The sequence below is a fragment of the Coturnix japonica genome, chromosome 1 (genome assembly GCF_001577835.2).
Source record: "Coturnix japonica isolate 7356 chromosome 1, Coturnix japonica 2.1, whole genome shotgun sequence".
In the NCBI taxonomy this organism is placed as follows: domain Eukaryota; kingdom Metazoa; phylum Chordata; class Aves; order Galliformes; family Phasianidae; genus Coturnix; species Coturnix japonica.
In genome coordinates this window covers 58,551,515-58,573,342 of record NC_029516.1, presented here as the reverse complement: position 1 = coordinate 58,573,342, position 21,828 = coordinate 58,551,515, and the positions used below count along the sequence as shown (strand labels likewise).

The 21,828-nt window shown below is 36.9% G+C and overlaps 1 protein-coding gene across 1 annotated transcript in view; it reads right to left on the bottom strand.

The window, feature by feature from the left end:
- The window catches only part of PIK3C2G (phosphatidylinositol-4-phosphate 3-kinase catalytic subunit type 2 gamma), a 272,235-nt gene that overhangs the window by 249,434 nt on the left and 973 nt on the right, over positions 1–21,828 (bottom strand). The window lies entirely within an intron of this gene.

Sequence of the window (21,828 nt, the reverse complement as noted above, 5' to 3'; positions counted from 1 at the left end):
TGCTTGTACTGATCCTTCATGGGTCTCTTGGCTACTATCTCCTGGCCACTACTTCCCAGTCTCCAAGCTAGATATAGAAACAGCAAAGAGTGAGATGGCTAGACATACCTTTTTTTTTTTTTTTTTTTCTTAAACCACATGCAAAAGGAGGAAGATAGCTGTAGCGATACATCCTAAAAAACTGCTTGATAAAATAGGTACTTACACAGACACTAGTTGAAAACTGAATCTTTGTAAATTCTGGTGTTATGATGAAGTAGGTCGCTCTGTTAAAAGCTAAAGTCCCTAATGCTGATCTCAGTTAAACCAGTCTAAATTAAAAGCAACTTCAGACGCGTTACTGCAGTGCAAAAGCAGCATAAAATCAGCAACTGATCCTAGACACCTCTAACCTTTCTAAATGGAAAAGATGAGGAAATGCACAATAAGTTTTGTTGTGTACTTCAATATCTAGCTTTGGGATTAGAACAACTGAAGTATTAAATATTAAAATGCCTGCCTTGCCTTCTTTGCGTCTTCTGATCAACTCTCAGCCATGAATTGTAAAGTCTCATGTAGGCACTGTAATTAGCATGCTTCCTTCCTTTCTGGAACCATGCTGACTTTTTAAAGGGAAGTATAAGACATTTTTCCACTTACAATCGAAAGTAAACTGTATCATTTATTAATTATTTCAGTAGCACTTGATATTTATTTTAATTAATCTTTAAGTCAGACATGAACACTAGGGAGTAACAGCAGGACATCAGAAGAAGCAAAAGTTTTGTTGTTTTTTGTTTTTTTTTGCATAAGAGCATTTCTAGTGAAATAATGGATAGTGCACATTTATTTTTATTTTTTTTTAAATGATGATAAAGTTTGAAGGAAATTAAATCATGTACATTGGGTGTTTCCAAACAGAAGTGAAAACTTTCTGAATGAAATACCTGTATGAGAGTTCAAGAAACAAAATCCATTATCCCTACAGCCTTCCCTACAGAGATGTACCAGGATCAGCAGTCTCTGTAGGGATAGGATTAGGAAATCTAATCAGACTCCTATTTTCTTAGATTTTAGATGGAGGCAAAACTTATGGGAATTCTGGGTGTATGTATTCTGACCCAGGGAGAGCATCTTCTTCCCCTTGTGCTCCTTGTAATTGAGGTAATTAGATACATGACTACATCAGAGACTCTTTTTGGAACCAGACCTGAAATGAAAAAGGTCAGGCTTGTGTGTACATCTGATTAAAATAAACTTGCTCTGACCTGAGGACATTCATGCTGAGGACCAGAATCTACCTTTTCCATGCACTGGAGCTGATGGCTGAATGATAGACAATGGTCATCTTGGCAAGTGGACCTGTACCCCCCCCCCCCCCACCATCTCATTCCACACCATTACAGCAAACCACAGCTCCAAGAACTTCTACCGAGACATCAGCAAAGCCTTCAACACTGTTTCCCACAGTATTCTTCTGAAGAAGCTGGCAGCCCACAGCCTGGACAGATACACTCTTTGCTGGGTAAAGAACTGGCTGGGTGACCAGGCTCGGAAAGTGGTGATAAATGGAGTTACACACAGCTGGTGACCAGTCATGAGTGGTGTTCCCTAAGGATTGGTACTGGGGCCTGTCCTGTTCAATATCTTTACTAATGACAGGACAAGGGCCTGTGGTGAGGTGGGAGTCAGCCTCTTCTCCCACTTAACTAGCAATAGGACTAATGGGAATGGCCTCAAGTTGCACCACGCCACGTGAGATTCAGGTTGAATGTTAGGAAATACTTCTGGAGTGGTCAGGTGATGGAACGGACTGCCCATGGAGGTGGTGTGGTCCCTGCTCCTGGAGATGCTCAGGAAACATTTAGATGTTGAACTGAGGGACATGGTTTAGAGGGAAATACTGGTGACAGACAGTTGAACAGGATGATCTTAGAGGTCTTTTCCAGCCTAGGTGGTTCTATGATTCTGTCTTGAGAACTTTGTGCTGAACTACAGACATTATGTCTAACTAACTTTTTTTCCACAATGAAACTTTACAAGGCAAAAGAAAAGAAATGTAATTTTCAAAACAAACCAAAAATCTAGGCGTCAGCTTTCCTGGCTCAGCTGGACTTCAACAAGTTCATATTCTATAAACCATTTTTTCACAACCAAAAAATGGGAATTTGGCCCTCAGACACAAAAAACTGAGTACAGTATTTAAAAAAATGTAACTCCACTTTCACCTAGATGTATGAATTATTTTGTGATAAAATGATTACAGATTTCCAACATAAACAGTGCTTCATTTGTCTGTATTTGGCCTCTACAGGTACCAGCAGCACATCAACATTAAGTTCATGTTTCTGGAAAAACACAGGCCCTCCTTTCTTAAACAAATTGGAATGACATAAAAATAGCAAACAGACTTGTCTAAAAATAGTTTTGTTTGCAGTGGAGTTTTATGATAACAATAAATCTGTTTAAGTATTTTGTCTGGCCGTGACCCCAAATAAATCACTTAGTGTTATGTTTCACTTCCACCCCCCATTAATCAAGTTGCAGCTGGGATTCAAAGGAAAAAAGAGGAAAAGTAGTTTTGTCAGAACTTCTACGTAAGAAGTCAGGAGCACACTGGGCCCGTACCATGCACAGGATAAGCTCTGGGTTTGCTTGGCACACAGCATCTTTGCATTGCACAGTGACTTGCAAGAAGAACACACTGTTCCCCAGCACTCCCTCCTTGCTTGCAATTAAAAATCCTCATCTTATTCCAGCGGACTCACAACTAACTAAGTTGTAATGTGCATGCAGAACAGAACCCACATTTAGTCTTAGTATTCACAACATAATTAAAAGTAACGTATCTCATGATATTGTATAGGTTCAACAGATAAGAAAACTCCTTTTTCTCTGAACATGTACAAGCTCAAATAGATGATTCTCTAAAAATCTTCTCAAAAGTGACTGGCAAAACCTTGACTCAGAGATCTGAATGACACCTCCCTACTGAGCCCTACATCTCACTACATATCGCATAGCTGACCTTACTACTATCCCTTTACAAGGTCTAGGCACTTCCCCCAGGCCTGTCAACTTTTCGTCTCAATGGAGAAAGGCTCAATAAGTTTGAGTATACTTAAATGCCATATAAGTTACAACTCACAAGTAGGAACTTCTTGAAGCAATCAGGCAGCTAGTAGATGATGCACTGTTTCCTAATCCTGTAATGCTTTAAAGTGATAGAAAATACAGCAATAGTAGTAAGGTGACACAATTCTAGGCTGCAGGAAATAAGAACAAGCCCTAACGCAACAGCCGGGGACACAGAAAAACCTGAGCTCCCCTGGATTGGTCCTACATTCCCACCAGGTGCTCAGTCACTGGTCCAGGCCACGACTTCGTATTTCTGCTACAGATCCTCATCCCAATAGTAGTATTTAGCTTCTAAGCAGAAATGTTTTTAGCATTTTACAGATTCAAATTGCAAGTATTCCCAGAATTCACACATATTCATTCCTCAAAAAGGAATATGTTCTCTCCACAAAAGCGATACACCATCCAAAGTTAACACAAAGATCTTCATGTCCCTTGTCCCTTGACCACGTTTCTCTGCAAAAACTTTTTTTTTTTTTCTTTTTCTTTTTTTTTTTTCCCCCTCTCTGTGTGTGTCTGTGTTGGTGCATAGAGAACTGGAAGAGAGAAAAGCTACTTATCATAGGCAGGCACTAGAGGTGCTATTTTCAAAATCACTATCCAGACACAAAATTACAGAACACAAACATAACTTTCGTTTTCATAATTGTTTCCTGAATCTCTCTGGTCACCCTGAGTTCATTTCATCATTTCTTTTTTTAATGTGCCTTTCTGCTTTGCACATTTCATTGAAACTTCAGGCACAATATCAAATGCAGACAATATAATGAGAATTAAAGCTCTTTGAAAGTGTATTCCCCAAATTCAATTAACAATATTAAGAATCTGGTAGTTAGCAGTAAACACAAAAAACACCACAGGATTACTTGAGAGTTTACCAATGAATAAAACCTTTCCCAAATGCCTTCCCTTTCACTTTTTCCTCCTTTTGAAGTGATTTTTTTATAATCTTTTCCTATTTTGAAATCCAACCTATTTCTTACAAATTAGCATTTAATTTGATGTTGAAGGACATACAATGGGATATCCATTACCTTAAACTGGTACAATCTACCTTATCATTTAGCATTCAAACTATATCCAGCTGTGACAGCAGTCATTGGCACTGCAGACGTTTCCAAAAGCAGCCACCTCTTGGAACAATCATGATTATCCATGTACCTCAGCATCAACACTTCACACCTGAGCTGGTCCTGCCAATGCCACACAGAATTTTGCCTGGATTTTCCATTGGCGTTATCATGAATTAATGAGACCAGTGTTACAACCTTCACACCACAGGACACAGAACGTGCCTCATGTTCTAATGAATTGAAAATATTTGAGGACACAGAGCTTTCAGAGATGGTGTTGCAGAATTATATAAAAAGGAGGAAACATACAACAACCTTATTCACAAAACTGGGAGAGCTCTCATGGTAAAATATCTCTAAGATCTTGGTTAGGCAAAGGAGCAGTTTTGGATAGTTTGACTTTGTGCCAAAGGAAGCTTGAGAGCATGGTGACATGTAAATACAATGAAGAGTCAATATTTTCCAGTGTTCACAGTTGAAAACACTAGAAATTATTTATTAAAAACAACAACACAGGATTCAAAATGATTGCATTTCTATTCATTCTCAGGATGCAAGCAGCACAGAAATACAGAGCAGGACAGGTGTGTCTATTCATGCAGTGTCAATGCTTCAACACTATATAAAACTGTACATAGTGGTGTAAAGCTGTAACGCTATAGTGTGATGCAAAGTACAGCAATAATAGCAAGCTGGCAAAGTCCTAAGCTGCAGCAAAGAACAAGCTCAAATGCAGCAGCCAGGAACACAGAAACAAAGGAAGAAAAAATACTTATCTTTGGAAAGCCTTTGGTAGGCAACAATCTCCAGTGAGATACCCTTGTGTCCACTGCCAACCCCTTAAATGAGGTCTGGGAAGGAATGGATCCTGGCTCCACCTGTTCCAGCCACTCAAGTGCACTGCATGCACCTGAGCTCCCCTGGGTAGACCTTACCTTCCCACAAGGTGCTCAACCACTGGTTCAGGTCATGACTTTATCATTTCTGCTACAAGTGGTTTGTTCCAAGGCAAAATATATTACTCCTAAACTTACAAGCAAATAGTTACAGACCCACAATTCTAGTGGTGAGCCACTTCTCAAATAGGAGTATCTCTCAGAACAAGCAATATCTGTAGGCATGGAGATTTAGAGAAGTAAGCTAATTAACTTGTCTGGAGACAAGCTGAACTGTATGTAGTACAACTGTGATATAAGCTACAAGAAAGCTCTACTACATAAATTGTTATTTCTTAGAGAAGGCAAGTCAGTTTTCAATTTCCTTAGTGGTGGTCTGGCTTCACAAAAACCTTCCTGGGCTTTCTGTTGCCTATACAGAAGCAAAAAGTGGGTTATGCAGGTAATACAGTGCCAGAGAACACCTCTACAAGGAACTTGAGACAGATGCAACCCATATATCCACATTTAGTATATAGGTATATAAAGCCAGTTCTTTACTGGTAGGAATCTCCTCTTAAGATCAATACAGTAAAGAAGAATTGAGCTTTTTGTCTGGAAAGAATCCATAGAGCTCTGCAGTATTAATACAGTAAAAGGAGCAATAAGCTTTGATGTAATTATTACCAGCAGGTGGTATGCATTAACTATTTTCTAACCAGCAGGTTATTCAGCAGCTTTAGAAACAATACAAACCTCAAGACTTTAGATCTCCCCCCAGAAAAAAAATAAAAATAAAATAAAATAAAAAATAATAATAATTCATTAACAAATCTTAAGCATTCATGATAAATTGCAACTATAAGCAGGCATTCATGCTGGGAATAATTAGCAGCATACCTCAACATTATTGAATGTCAGTGAAGTAAAGAATATTCTTCATGGAAGAACAATACCGAGGAAGCAGCCAAGTTGTATTTAAAAAGGAGGTATGGGTAATTTTATTAATTGCAGAAAAAAGCCAGATTATAAATAGGATAGGCTCATGGTTTGCAGCATTTCTTCAAAACCACAACCAGACCAAACTAAAGAAAAAAATAAATAAATAAAGTCCTCCAAAGCTTTTAGGAGAGAATAGGGTGTTTGTTGACCATTAAAAAAAATAAACAACAAAGCATTGTAACTCTGAAGTGGAACTTGGTTGAATAATTAATTGGAGTTTAATTATCCATAAGAATCTTCTAAGACTTAGGTAACCATCTAAGATAAATATTAGCATAAATACAGAATGTGCACAACAAATCTATATGGGCAGATAAACAAGGTAGACTGCTCAGTCTGTGTTCAGTAAAACAGCACCATTACTCCAATAGTAGCTTGGAATGCTGATCCTCCTACTTGTAATGCCAACAAACTCAAGTTTTATTAAGTATGCTCTATTAAATACAATCACTTATAACTAAAGCTGTCATGACAGTGTTTCGTCATCCCTCCTCCCTCTTAACCATACACTGCTGGTTTTATTTATTGAAAATGGCAAAAGATTTATTTTTTCAAATGAGACTGAAAAAAAAAAATAATGAAAATTCAGTGTGAGTATGTAAACCCCTCAGTCTGTAGCAACTTAAAATCCTTCAAGAACCCAACTCCATCTGAGGCCAGCTAGGAGCTTCTGGAAGAGTCAGGAATTGTAAACTAGGCCTATTCACATCTATGCTTCTGCATCTATAATTAATCTGAGAAACGTAAGCTCCATGCAAAAAAATAAATAAATAAATAAATAAATAAATAAATAAATAGAATTCCTAGCAATACACAAATTCCTGTGTGAAGATGGGAATATTTTTAATGAAGTAGAAAAGACTAAAGGTTCAGTACATTTTTTTTTCCTATGCTTGGAAAGAAGCAGGATGACATGTTAGTATCACAACAGAATGATGAAGCACTTTCCAGTCCATTAGTAACTAAGGAGGATGATAAATATCTACAAAAGAAGCATTCTTAAAATTAGTATATTCATATAACTCATAGATAATTTCTGAAATATACTTAGCTGATGGATGTCTCTATGGACTACCTACATCCAATCCTAATACAATTTTATGCATCCAATTCTAATACAGTTTTATATGACTGGAAGAAAGCTAAAACTCTACACATGTTCAAGAAGAATAACCTTGATCCAACACTAAAAAAAAAACCCTATCAAATAATGTGGTTTACACAATGAGATTTGAATTGAATGTTATTTACTTCTATATCACATTTGACTCAGTGCCTTGTGATACTCCAGCTGAACAACTATCACTTTTTTAAAAAAAGGACATTATTTCTAAAAAAAAGCATAAACATAACAAACTATATTTAAATTCTGTTTTCTACGAGAGATTTAAAGGCTATTGTATTAGAATAACTTCAATACTTTAAAAGCAAGAATTCTACTCAGAAGAACTGTGAACTAAAGGCAGTATCATTTACTAAAAGTTAAGTATCTTAAGATAATCTAAAAGAGCATCATCCTGCTACACCATACTATACAGACAGTTCACAGGTGGAAGTTACTGTGTATTAAAGCAATCTTTCTCAAAGGCTTTGTTTACATGAGCAGGCAGTGTGGTTTACTAGGAAAGGCTCTGGAGGGTGTAGGAGAATACATTCCACCCTTCACAGGCTTGTGGAAGAAGGAATGTCTCAGAGCAGCCACAGTCTGCTGTTATGGCCCAAGACCTCTCTGCAGCTGGAGCATATTAACCACACTTCTGGAATGCATCCTCTGTCTCATTGGAAAGGAATCTGCTCATAGGCTGCAGGACCTGCTCTGATGCCAGTCACAGCACAAAGTGCTGGGGTAAAAGGAAGGAGAGAGGGGATCAAACAAACAAAACAAACTTATTTCAAAATACACTCCTGATGTTAACTGAAATACTAACAGAGATGCAATGAAAACCCTCAGAAGAATCAATCACTGGGAGCCAAACTCAGTTTCGAACTGTAGGCCTAATTATTAGTAAACTGATAAGGAGATTTACTTAATTGAAAGAGCTACTCATATAAGAAGATCTCCATTTCTGGCTGTCTCAAAACCAGTGCTGTAAAGCTTTCTGGAAGAAATAAGTATCTTTGGTTGACTAGAGCTAAGGTTAGCAGAAGTCATAAGACGTAACAGAACAAAAAGTAATGTCAAAATGAGGGGACTATAGCATGACTTATAAATTACACGTAGATCAGGGTGCACAAACCAAAGGACCCTCTCTAGTTTTAAATGACACAAAGTTATTAAAGCTCTGATATCAGTGTTACTAAACAGCTACAAATCCAATCAATTTTGATAGCTGTGGAAACCAGTCAATGTCATAAGAGAATAAGAGCAAAGATGAAAAGTACCACGAACTTTGGCCAAGTTGAGCTTCATAGAGTATTGTAGTAAGAAAATAAGATATTTCCTACAGAACTGTGAAGTATTAGATACAGAAAGCATAATATTATACAAGCTATTGGCACTTTTAATATTATTTTCTTCTGTCGTATTATAACTAAAAGTTAAGCAAGCTAACACCTCTTGGACATTTTCTATCACAATAAATTTGAGAGCCCAAATAATGCAATTCATTAAGTAAAAGCAAAATAAATCAACTTGCTGAATCATAAAGTATCTCTACCAGCCATGACTTCATGTATTTACTCACATACATGTTCTTTAAAATTCTATTATATGATCAGTATGTGAATTTGGAAGATAATCGTGATTCAGAATAGCAGCAAACTGAAAATTGAGTGAGCTTTGTTTAGTGTACAGTGCCGTTACAAAGCATACATTACAAATAAATGAATACCACTCATCAGCATTCCTGCCCAACAATCACAAATCAAGTAAATAAGTATTATGAGGAATAAACAAATGACATTATGGAATATTAAAGCAATGCCAGCTTGTTAGACTTCTCTCCCTGAAAAAACAAACCAAACCAAAACCTTAAGAGTGATGATCGGTGCTGCTAAATATGACGTTTCATTTTTATTGGTGAAATGTCTCTGGTCATAAACAAATAATTTTGGCAGGAAACTCATGAGCCTGTAATGTTCTCACTGTCCCCATGTAGAAAAATATCTTGCCAAATGTAATTGGGTTAACAGCAGTTTATAAGAAAAGACAATCCAAACTGCTAGAGGAAGGAGTTTTTTTTCAGGACAACTCAAAGCATAATGTTTTCTAATCATGTAAAACAACTTTTTGTGACAGAAATCCTTAGATGAAGGGAAGCACTTTTTTGGAGTGGAGGTGAGGAACGATTCTTTCAGTGGAAGTTAATTTGAGGAATAAAAAACTTACTTAGAGAAAGCCAAAGTGAAATTCTAATGAGTTTTTGTATCATCCGAAGAACTCAATGTGTGCTCACACATCAGAAGTATCTTTAACATTTATCCACCCTTAAAAATAGTTATTGTTATAGACAACAAACCACAGAGTTTTAATCAGCCCAGTATGTGTGTGTGCTGTAAGGAACTGTAGAAATTGGCACATGCCTTAAAAATATGCATCTGCCATATATTCTCCATCATAAACAAGCAGGCACACACACATTTCAACCACTGGAATGACTAGTTTTCTTTTCAACATCTTTTTCAACTATTAAACGGTTATCCCAAATTATATCTATGTTAAAAAGACAATGTTCTGCTGCAGAATCTAAGCGTTATGAAACTAAACAAAGCCTCTTGCACTTCTAATGGAAGGAAAGAGCTTAAGTCTTAATATTAGGAGTGAGCACACATTTTAACAACAGTGTTAATCAAGTGAGCAGTTTAAGATCAGATGATATATGTATTGCCTGAGGACCCACATCAGGATACTGAGGTCAGGGTATGGTACAGATAAGATAAACCTGCAGCTGCAGAATCCCCTTTTGAGATCTTCTTTGACACTTTTTCAATAACAATATTAAAGTCAATTGTGACTCAGTTAATCTTTGAAAGTAAACAAGCATTTTTATGATATGGGAGGAGCCACTTCTTCAGGTGTGATTTCTGAAGCTGTAAACTGATCTGGAAATTGTGACTTTTATCAGAAAATTTAAACAACTCTGGAAAATATATTTCACAGTGAAGGTATTTTAGAACCCGTAGTGCTGAACTAAACCAAACTGGAAACACTAAATTGCTATCATGGCAGAAATGAAGGATTAGAGTCTAGGTAAAACTACAAGAAAGACATAAAGATGGCCTCTGCCATGCCAGTATATCTTTCTCCTTATCTCCACAAGTCACACCTGTTTACTATTCTAACAAATAATATTCAACTCTGTGTCCCTCTAGACTAGGACACACAAGAATGGCAGGATGGACTTAGCCAGGCCTCAGTGACATGTCAGCTGAGTTCCAAACAGAAGAATTTTCTGCAGATTGAAGAAGAAGTAACAGTTTGAATTTTTAAGACTGAGGCTGACTTTGCAGTTCTGGAAGTCAATAAAAAACTTTTGACTTGTAAACTGATCAGACTTAGTTTAGAAGTCACTGGGAAAAAAATAACTGCAATGCTCCCAGCATGTCAGCTTGACAGGGTCACTTTGATTTTTTGACCACAATTCTACTTTAAAACTAACCTTTCAGCACCTGCTCAGTTTCAGTCATCAATCCTACTACTGTTGAAAAGCACAGAAAAATAGCACATTGACTTTAACAGAAAGAGGATGAGGCTCTGGATAGCACTTGTCTTCTAAGTTATGGTCTTATTTCAAACAAAAGTAATTACAAAAAAACCTTCACACAAATAAGACAGGCATAAAATATCTCTAACGTGAAGTTTTGGGGCAATCAAAATCCTTGGTGGGAGGAGGGACGCAGAAGACACTGCTGAGGCCAGTTTGGATCAGATTTTGGATCACTGCTGAGATCAGTCTGGATCAGCTGTACCCAATTCTGTTCCAAGACAGAGAGAAGAGTTCCCTTTTCATATCCTTCCTGTACAATAATTACAAAACCTGCCCTCCAAAAGCTTAAATAGAAATCTCATGAATTATTGATCATTAACACCACAATGCAAGGGCTGTAGGGAGCCTGGCTGTCTCCATATGAAACAAAATGTGATTTATCATTACTTCCTTTAAGAAAAGATTGATATATGTAAAACTGGGGACTTAATTGGGATACTTTGTGAGAACTAAGAAACTTAAAGAAGTGGAAAACTCAGTAGCTGCACTTTTCCTGTCTAATAGGGAGTACTACATTACCTATTTCTAAATTTAAGCTGTTTCCTAGATGTTCTGTGACCCTTTCAGTTTAAAATCTGTTTGTTTGTTTGTTCATTTTTTCTAGTTGTGATGCATAACAAGCAAGAAATCACAAGAATTTGTGGACTCAATCTTGGTTTTCTTTCTGACTTACAATTCCTGGTAACATCGCTGTTGGTTTGTCTGGAATATTAAAGAAAAGTAAAGTATTGATTACAAACATGTTACCTGTGTACTATCTATCCTCAGGAACTACTCATGATCAGACTCGAAGTCAGATGACAGTCACAGAACTCTCTTCGTATCAAACTCAGGCTATTCTACTCTGCTCCCCAGGTACTCTGAAAATGTCTTTTTGACACCTTTAAATGGAGCAGCAATTTCATAACATAATTTATCATGAGGTAATGTTGCTAAAACTCTCTATTGCATTGCTCAGTGGAAAATGGAAATTCTGAAATACCAGCAGCCTTAAAAATGGCAACAACACAAAGTTAATCAATTATTATGCGATTTCTAAATTCAAAATTCACAGAATCACACAATGGTTTTAGTTGGGAAGTGCTTCTAACGCCTACCCAGTTCCACCCCCTGCCATGGGCAGAGTTGCCACTTACCAGCTCAGGCTGCCCAGGGTCTCAACCAACCTGGCCCTGAGCGCCTCCAAGGATGGGGCACCACAGCTTCTCTGGACAGCTATGCCAGTGCATCAACACCCTCTTAGTAAAGAATTTCTTCTTAACTTTTCTTTTAGTTTAAAGCCTTTCCCCCTTGTTCTATCGCTACTGAAGGAGGTGATTGTCCCATTCTAGTATACCCTTGCGAGACCCCATCTCTAGTACTATGCCCAGGCCTGGGGCCCCCAAAGCACAAGTAAGATATGGGGCTGTTGCAGTGGGTCCAGAGGAGGGCCATGAATATGCTCACTGGGCTGGAGCACCTCTCCTATAAAGACAGGCTGAGGGAACTGGGCTTGTTCAGCCTGAAGAAGAGAAGGTTCTGGAAAGACTTCATTGAGGCCTTCCAGTATTTAAAGAGAGTTTCTAAAAAAAAGTCAGAGACTGACTTTCACTGCAACATTTTACCACAAAACATCTGTTCCCAGCACAGCATGCTAAAAATGGATGCCTTTCACCTGTATGGATTATGTGTTCTAGAAAATCCAGCCAGTAACAGTCTACGGCCTGTTTGGTTCCTGCCTTGTGGCACAACTTTTTCAAATTGTTTTGCTCTCTCAGGAGCAAAGAGAGGCTTCTCACCCCACGTACTGAGCCGTCACCACTATATCAATAGTTCTGAGCAGTTACAGTTTTCTATAGCCTAATTAAACTTCCATATAGAGACTGAGCTAATTAAAAAGCCAACAAATGAAGTATGAAACAAACTGGCTGTAACTGCGTGTTTACATGATGCAGATACCTGCTGATGAATGTGTTTCTCTTACTCTTTTCCCTCCCGCTTCTTTCAGCTACAAAGCCAACAGCTGTGGGCACATGGAGCATCAACAGCATTCAAGATTCAGATATTAAATCCTGATGTATTTTTTCCTCACAGACATAAGCTCCATTAATGTCTCTGCAATATGCTCTGTGGTGGTATATACCTGTGGCTTCTTTCTGTTCCTGCATTCTACAATCCTACTGCTACTCTTGATTATATATATTTTTTTACTACTATAGTTCTTAGTATATGCATGAGAATAAACCCACTTATAAGTTTCTCATGGGAGTCTATGTGCAAGAACTCACAGAAAAATAAGGTCCAGTGAATGGCTCAGTAATAAGTTATACATTGCCTTCAAGGAAGAAAAGAGGAAAAAAAAACAACACTATCTTTCTGGGATCATGCTGCGTTTTCCACTTTTCACTTCTAAGTCAGAAAGATGCAAGACCTTCTTTTCTGTACAAAAACAAACTAACAAGCAAATAGAAAACAACTCATAAAAAAAAGCAGTGTTTTTGATCACGTTATAGCTCAGTAAGTTTAACAAAAACAGCTCCTATTCAGTTCTTAGCCATAAGACAAACTTTCAGTGTTACACAATCATGTCAGTTTTGAGTCAGACAAGAGCCTACTAAATTTCAGACCAAGACAAATATTCCATGGCTTTTGTTTTAATTCCAGTGGAAACAATTGCTTCTAAGTTAGTAACTCTACCCTTGAAATGCTTGCATTCTACTACACCAATCAAAACAAATCCATAGTGAGAACTCAAAATTAATACTGGCCATCCTAAACTATAATAATTTCTATGTCCCAAACTGGGAAAAATTCAAAAGGTACATAAATAATTCAGTTATTAATAGTAATTTGGATCGTAAAAATCACTTCAGAATGATTTTATCTATATACAGAATGTTACAAAAATAATTACTTATGGTCTGTAGAATAGACTATTCATAGACTATAAGCATCTTACTCTAACAAAACCACACTTAGCAAAATTCTGCATTAAGTACGCTGCATTTAATCAGGAAAATAAACCATTACAATTTAAACATAATTTTAGGCTTTAGACTCAGAACGTTTACAAAAAAAATAATAATAATAAATAAATCCTTCAAGGTTTTAATTGCAGGTTTTCCAAGGACAGGTCTACTGAGAGACTCCAGAGTGTTCTATCTGAAGTGACACACTACAAAACACTAATCAATCATTATTCTCTACTTACAAATTCTCTGGGACTATTTTAAAGGTGCACAAGTCTATTAGAAAATGCAACTAAAATCAAATATCTATATTATGACTTGCCTATTCTAGCTGATAGATTCTAGTGCTCGACACCTTTTCATATAAATCACAACTTGCAGTTATAGTACCTTTCAAGGTACTATACTTTCAGTATATTTCAACTTTCAAGGCATATTTAGAATGGCTTTCTTGTCTCCGTCATAACTGCAGTGAGAATGAACTTTAACAGTTTTATGGTCTTCAAGTAAGTTTACATCAAATAAAAAAAATATTTCATCAGATCTGGGTATTTACTAATGCAAATATTGGTTTCTCTCTGGACAGCCTTGCAGTTTTAGGTACCGTCTTTTTACATGAAAATAGTGAAATTAGCCATCCTGTTTTCCAGTTCATTATAAATTTTTCTACAGTTTCCTTTGAAGGTCAGGGAGATCTGTTATTACACGTTGCAGGCATAGCATTACATTACAAAAATAAATTTCTGAAAACACATTTCAGTGTAATCACTTCAAGTGAACTAGTGTACTATAAGCAACAGAGAACTTTGCATTTGTCTGTTAAAATACTTATTTTTAAAATAAATCCTTTGAAAATGCAGGTTTGCTGAACTTAGAAGGAGCCTCTGAAGTGTCTGGTCTGAATCTCCTCTCAAAGCAGCACCAGTTACTGTAGTTTACTTGGGACTGTGTCCAGCTGGGTATTCAGTTTCTCTAAGGGTGGAGTCTCTACAGCCTCTCTAGGCAATCTGTGCCAGTGTTTACAAGCCTCACATAAAATTCAATTTAAATGTACAAAAAAGTCCTTTAAATCTATTGCAAGAGTGCAGTGTTGAGTCAGATAAGTAAATTGATCAAAGATAAAAACAAATGCAATAGGATTTTTTTAACTTTAAATAATTATCAGTAAGCTGATCTGTTCAGACACAGGTTCACAAGATTTAACGCTAGGGAAGTTGCAAAAATCTTCAGGATGAAACAGGGGAAGAGCAGAGCTTATTCTTTTGGTAGCAAATCTTCTATAACTTAAGATGGATGTGGGATCTTCTCTGGAGTGTTTTTCTGAATCCAAACCACAGCAAACTAAACAGCTGTAAACAGCTGTGTAGTTTCCTGAAAAGGTTAGATTCTGACACCTTTAAAATATTGTATCTGGGAACTGAATAGTTCCCACAGCACAAAAATTTATGAATAACTTTTGACTATTTTTATTTTCTAATTTATTTTACTAATATTTTTTGGATGCAACACAACTTCAACTTGAGAATACTAAATGTCATAGCACTAGCCTGGAAGAAACTAGGAAATTCAGAATTGTTCATTTATGTGTAAACCTAATAAATCCCCCATCTAAAAGGTACTAACAAGGTGTCATATAACTAGCAGCTGAACATTATAACAGATAAAACACATGCAGACATTAAAGATACAAAACCTGAAAAACCTCCTTCTCACCTCCCATATTGACTCAAACTGTGGATTTACACAGATAAAAGACTCATTGGGGAAAAAGAAAATAATCTATTGTATGCTCCATATTCACTGTTGGGGCGTAAAGACTTTGTAGAACATGCCTACAAATGGAAAACAAAGGAGATGTGATTTTGAGAGGTAGGAGAATTGCAGATGACAGGTAATATGCTCAGCGTGAGTCTTCCTACATCTTTCAAATGATGGAAGAAACTTCAAGCCTCTTCTTTTTTTTTTTTTTTGATAGAGATGGCATTAAAGTTGACATTAAACTTTAAGAGCCCTGGAGTGAGGGTAAGACTTTATAGCTCACCACAAACATCTTATGTACCGTCCAGAAAGGGCTTACTATCATTTAGTATCAACATCTCTCACATGTTCACTTGAGATAAGAACATATGAGTTTGTGCTTTACTGCAGAGCAACTAAAATGAGTGTAAATTTGAACACTAGTTTATCTCAGCATGTCTCATTTGGGAATTCCCAGTAGGGTATTTCTCACCAAGTGGGCAGAATGAACATCAGCAACCACTAACAGAAATGGTTTAAGGTGTCCCTTCTTCTCCCAAGCTTTAAAAGTTACTGCCTCACCAATCAAGTTTGTTCTGTTTTTTCCTACTTCAGTGTCAGTGGAAACTTTGCATCTGATGCACTGGTATCGTCTGTTTCCAGGGCTCTATTTCTTTCATACATTTCAGGAAAATACATCAGTTACAGTTTCTGCCATTTTCAAATATAAGATCTTTGCTCCTAGATGGTGGGAAAACTAATAGAAAACACAAGTTCAGTTGTTTTTTCTAATTTGCTACATCCTTTCTGCCATGTCACAAAATCCTAAAGATTTGTAGAAGAACAAAATGGTGGTGTTGTTACATTTGTTGTTTCTGTTGCTGTTGTTTTAGAGGCAGAATATGAACTGGCAAAAAAACCTATAGTCGTAAAGGTACATGCTGCTCATCTTGTATGCTATTCTAGGCAGGACACTGCCTAGATTTTTACTGTTAGAATTGCCCTTTGAAAATTAACAGTGCTCACCCTAAGTGATTTTTAATAAGCCTTCTGACCCTTAGGTCCAAACTCATTAGGAGGAGCAAGACAGACTTTCTGTAAATTAGACAGTGAATGAGAATTTGAATGAAGTATTTGCAAGGTTGAATGTATATCTACATGCAAATAACAAATCTTAAACACTTCCTTTATTTGTTTTAGTTTATAAGCAGTTTATAAAACAGTGGTAACTGTTTTAGGTTCTCATTTGGATCATTAAGAGTTAGAAATGGTTTTAAAAGTACAGACTTTTGATCAAAACACTTCTCTAATCAAAGACAAAAATTTAGGTGAGAAAAAAATTAATGCACTCAATCTTGTGGCAAAGATATTTGCCTGGGGTGCAAGAGTTCCTCAGGACAAGTTTTTTCTTGGTGTTTTGTTTTGTTTTTTAATAGTCCGTCTTGTATACTTACATAAAAGTAGAACAATGGCAGTGAATAAAAACTGCTTACGCCCCCAAAGAGAATTGTAATCACCTGGAATATAGAAGATAGATTTTAAAATCCTTCTCCTGTCTAATTCTGGATAGGAATTTGAGCACATTTTAATGAAATCTTAAGCAATTGCTCCTCAATTACAAGGTTATTTAGTTATTCTCAGATCATACTCTGTTTAGTTTTTAAAACTCTTGCAAAGGAAATATGGAAGTACAGATTTTTCTTCCAATACCAATACTGGGAGAAAAGCATAAACTCTGATTTGCTTCACCAAAAACAGTTGATTATGGGCCAATTCCATTACCTTCATTAGAAAAATATTTTATTTTTACTTGCAAGATTTTAATTTCCTCTGTACATAATCTTCAGTTTTTAAATTATATAAACTCTAGCACAGACCACAGTTAAATGTGTGTTTTGTGATTATTTATTTATTTTAACAAATACCTGCAAAACGTGAGATAACATTTCCCTAGGAACTAAAAAATAATAATAAAAAACATAATCTTTACATTGAGATTTCAGATATAAATACCCTCTACTGGCATTAAGTCTTGCAAATCAGATTTTGCTGAACTTTGCTAAACATTAAGTTAAATGTTTAAATGCACAGAAAACATTTCTATTTTCTAGAAGTCTCACATGAGCACAGCAGACTTGAGACAAAACTGGAGGTTAAAATACTTACATATAAAGATGGGATATGCCATTCAAAATCCCTTGCCTCCTGTCATTAACAGCACAATTACTCAATAATTAAAGATAAAATTTTTAATGTTCCCACAGGGCAGTCCAAGCCACATGAAGAGACTATTTTTGTGCTTTAATATTTGCATTGGTGTGAAACATAGAGGCCTTTATCATGTACTAGTCCCTTAATATTTACACATTCAAAAGATAAGCAGCATCCCAACTTCGTAAAACTGATGTTATAGGAATAGATGTTTTATGTCCTTAATTAGAGTAAGAAATGAAAATCAACTCAACAGTTTACTGTGCAGTAATGTAGTTTTGAGACTTCCACAAGGCAAAGTACACTATTTACCCAAGGATCACCCAACTCAATTTTTAAGGATTCTGAACATACTTCTCATGCTATTAAGAAGATGTTTATTTATATGGATAATGGACAATTGGCCCTATAAACTTGTAAGCCTACATACCTCTGACTTCATTCCCACGCTGACCACAAGCTATTCTCACCAGGCTTTGTGTTGCCCTAGCTTTCTCTGGGACTCTCTCCTCCAGACTGTGTTTAGCCACCTGTTAAGCCACTGCTATGGCTGAGTATAAGTTAAAGGTCTCTGTAAAGATCTAACACTGTCTCACCAACCTTATAAGCTAGAGGAGTAACAATATCCTTCATGACACCATGAGGGATGTGCACTTGGGGAGCCTGTTGGAAGGCTGAGAAGCTGTGGAGTTTTTCACGTCCAAGAAGACTTGAGTACTAACAGTACTTTATCATGGATCAATTCTGTAATTTCTGCTTAAAATAAAACACAACCAACCAACCAAACAAGAACAAACAAGCACTTGTTCACAGTCAGCGTGATGACACTGAATGTAAGAATTTGCCCCCAATATCAGTTTACCATTTTCCATTACACCACACAAAGAGAGAACTAAGTGGGATTATACCATAGCTGTCTTCTTTCTGTTATAAATAAATAACTTTGAGTATCTCACTGAGGAATGTATCTATGTATATAAAAACACCATATTTATCTCAAAAGCTGTTCTAGTTAGTTTTCTTGTGGCTTTAGGCCTCTGATTTGGACAGTTCATGTGCCATGGAAGCTGTCAGAGTAGCTGATGTTAAATCTACAATGCACTTCCTAAGGATTTGGTGGAAAATAGGCTTTAAGAGACAGACCTTGCCTGGAAAACATTATTCCTTAAGCCAAAAAGAGACTAATTCTGCAGGGATAGAAACCTCAGCAAGCATTAGAAATCCTATGCCATATGGTACAAACAGCTGGCACCTGCTTCACCCAGTGGTTTCCAACTGTGCTTTTTGGATCAAAATGTTACAGCCATACACAGAGTGCGGATAATCTTGTACTCCCAATTCCACCTTATTTTCAGCAGTTAAACTGCATGAAAAAAAGCTAAAAAGTAAAGTAAGTGTTTTTCTGATGTTCATTTTCTCCACAAGCAGTTTTGACTCACAGAGGTCTGACACCAAGCCATACAAATCCTCCTCAACAGAACTGGGAATGGAATGAGAAGTGCCATCAGGCCAGCAATCTGCAGCTCTGTGAAAACTTCCAGTGTAACTCAGAATCAATCCTTCACTCATTCTCGTTGCAGAAATCACCTACTTTGGTCAATGTTTTATTTCTATTACATATATTCTTCATAGCAGAGATTTATACATGCAAAAGTCACTCACTGAGAAGCACAGAGCTGACTCATTTTTGACCACCAGATCTGAAAACAACCTGTAAGCTTCTTTTCACTAGGAGGATGTGTAAGCTTTTTTGTTTCACCTCTACACATGTACAGACATTTAAGGCCATGGTAATGAAAGCACAGTCATTCCAGTACAGAGGAGGGGCCAACATAGACTACTGGAAGGAACAAAGCCACACAGTTGTACAAGTTGCAGGAAAGGCCAGTCACACACAGACTCCACAAAACATCAAGGAAAGGAGGTGACTTGTTTTTAAATTGCACTGGTTTCACCCAAACAGCTCTAGTGAAGAACGTGAGAGTGCAGAATGCACAGATAGAGAAAGCAAACAACTTTATGAGAGGCATTTTAGACAGGTGTCACTACTGCATTTGCCACAATGTTCAGCTACAACCACAAGCTTTTATGTCAAATGCTAGAGCTAGGCAAATAATTCCTAAGGATATGTTTACTTTATGTAATTTCTTCTAACAGAGACCTTCCTTCAAAACACTATTATTCAGTGTTTCAATAAGCTGATCAAGAAATGTATTAATTTCATTTTGAAACATCAGAAATGACATTGTTTAGACAGGGATGGGTCTGTTCACTCATGGATGAGTAACCACTGAATTTCAGTTTCATGTGGGTGCTCATATAAAAGAAATTTAAGATGTGCCCTCCGTGATCAGAGCAATTCAGAAATATCTCCTTGTATATATATGTAAACAGGCACAATAGTAATAACAGAAAGCTAATAGAAAAAACACATTAATAAGAAACTCGTTTAGAATGGATATTCAAGAATTCCTTCCAGCATGTTTTCTCAGTTTCACTTAGTTCTAGGAAGTGATGGAAAAAGTCTCAGAAAATAAATGTCCTTGTTTAATGTTCAGTTAAACTTAGTTTACCTAATGCTTTAAGGAATACGCACAGCAAATTATCTCATTCCTCTCAAGAGGATTATTTATTACTAACAGAATAAAAGTTCTGAGCAGTAAAGTCTCCAACATGGGTAGCACTCTGACTTTGGTTATCACAGCTGCCACCTACATGTGTGAAAGTGTTAATGTAGTTAAGACCAAGTAATGGAAAAAGGAGAGCTGGATTCTTTTTTCTACTTTGCTCATGATATAACTCAAGTTTGGACAATTTACATCCTGTCTGAAACATTCAGTGGTGCAGCAACTGAGTTTGAACAAGCCACTGTTCTCTTAATAGAGGTGAATGAGCTTCCTGCACCTTGAAGCCCGTCACCTTCTCATTTCACTTGCCCTCATCACTTGACTGCAGCAGTTTCTGAAATAGGCTTGAGTCTTCCTCCAGCTACTGGGAAATCTCCACTCCACTCTAATTCTGACATTGAATTTATCGAGGTGAAAAATGATAACATTATTTCCCAGATCGTGTTCATAGTCCACCTGTTCAAAGAGCTGCCCTGGCTCACCATGACACAGAGGCAAGAATGAGCAACAGGATCATAATAAGCCAACACTGCTATGACAAAGAAAGGAGTAAAAACATCAAGAAAATGACAACCAGAAGAAGGTATCATCAGTCCACTCCTTCGTCAGAGTTCATCTCTTTTCCCCTCTACTGTGGGCCAATTACAGGGGTTAAAATTGCATTAATCACTCTTTCTATGACACATGGACTATCCTCCAGCAGAAACTAAAGTACATTTGCCAGCTGTGACAAAGCTAGGTTCACACATCACACCAGTGCCCAAAAGGAACAGCAGAACCATAGAACCATTCCTTTAAAATCACCTGTGAAAGACACTGCATTGATCACATTTGTGCAAGGGCAAGCACTCAGACTTTTCTGCTGCAGAAGTGTAAATGTGTATGAAATGATAAAATACTGTTGTGTTGTTATACCATTAGTAACTCTAGCCTAGTGATCTCAGTATCCATTTCAAACACTAACGTTACAATAGCCATAGAAAGTCAGAATAAAGTTCTTAGATGTCTGTGAACAGTAGCTGGAAACTACCATAAAAACCATCACACAAACCAAGCAAAATCCACCCACAGAAATAGGTACACACACTTCCAGCTGCTAACAATTTGCAAGTCAGGGACTTAGGAAACAAGTTATGTCTGTATCTGTACGCATCTTATTCTTAAATATATTTGCCTCTACTAAGTATTCTCTTGAACTGTAGAAAAATTATGTTCAAATTCCTTCTCTACCTCATTTTTTAAAGCCGCGAGAATCCATTGTGTCCATAATACCCACTAGCAAGTATGCTGAAACAGGATTTATTGAAGCATTTATACAGAGCAAAAGTTGCAACAGAATAGAATAAAAAGACTGACAAACACATTCAATTTATAAACAGAATAAAACTATCTTGAATACTAGAGTAGTATCCTACTTACTAGTGGGTTAATGAAAGCTATTCTCAAGTGCGCATTCATACAGCCTTTAGAGAGCACTTGTGGAGCAGAATGAAACTGGAAGTACTGCAAAATCGGGTTTGGCCCTTTGGTGC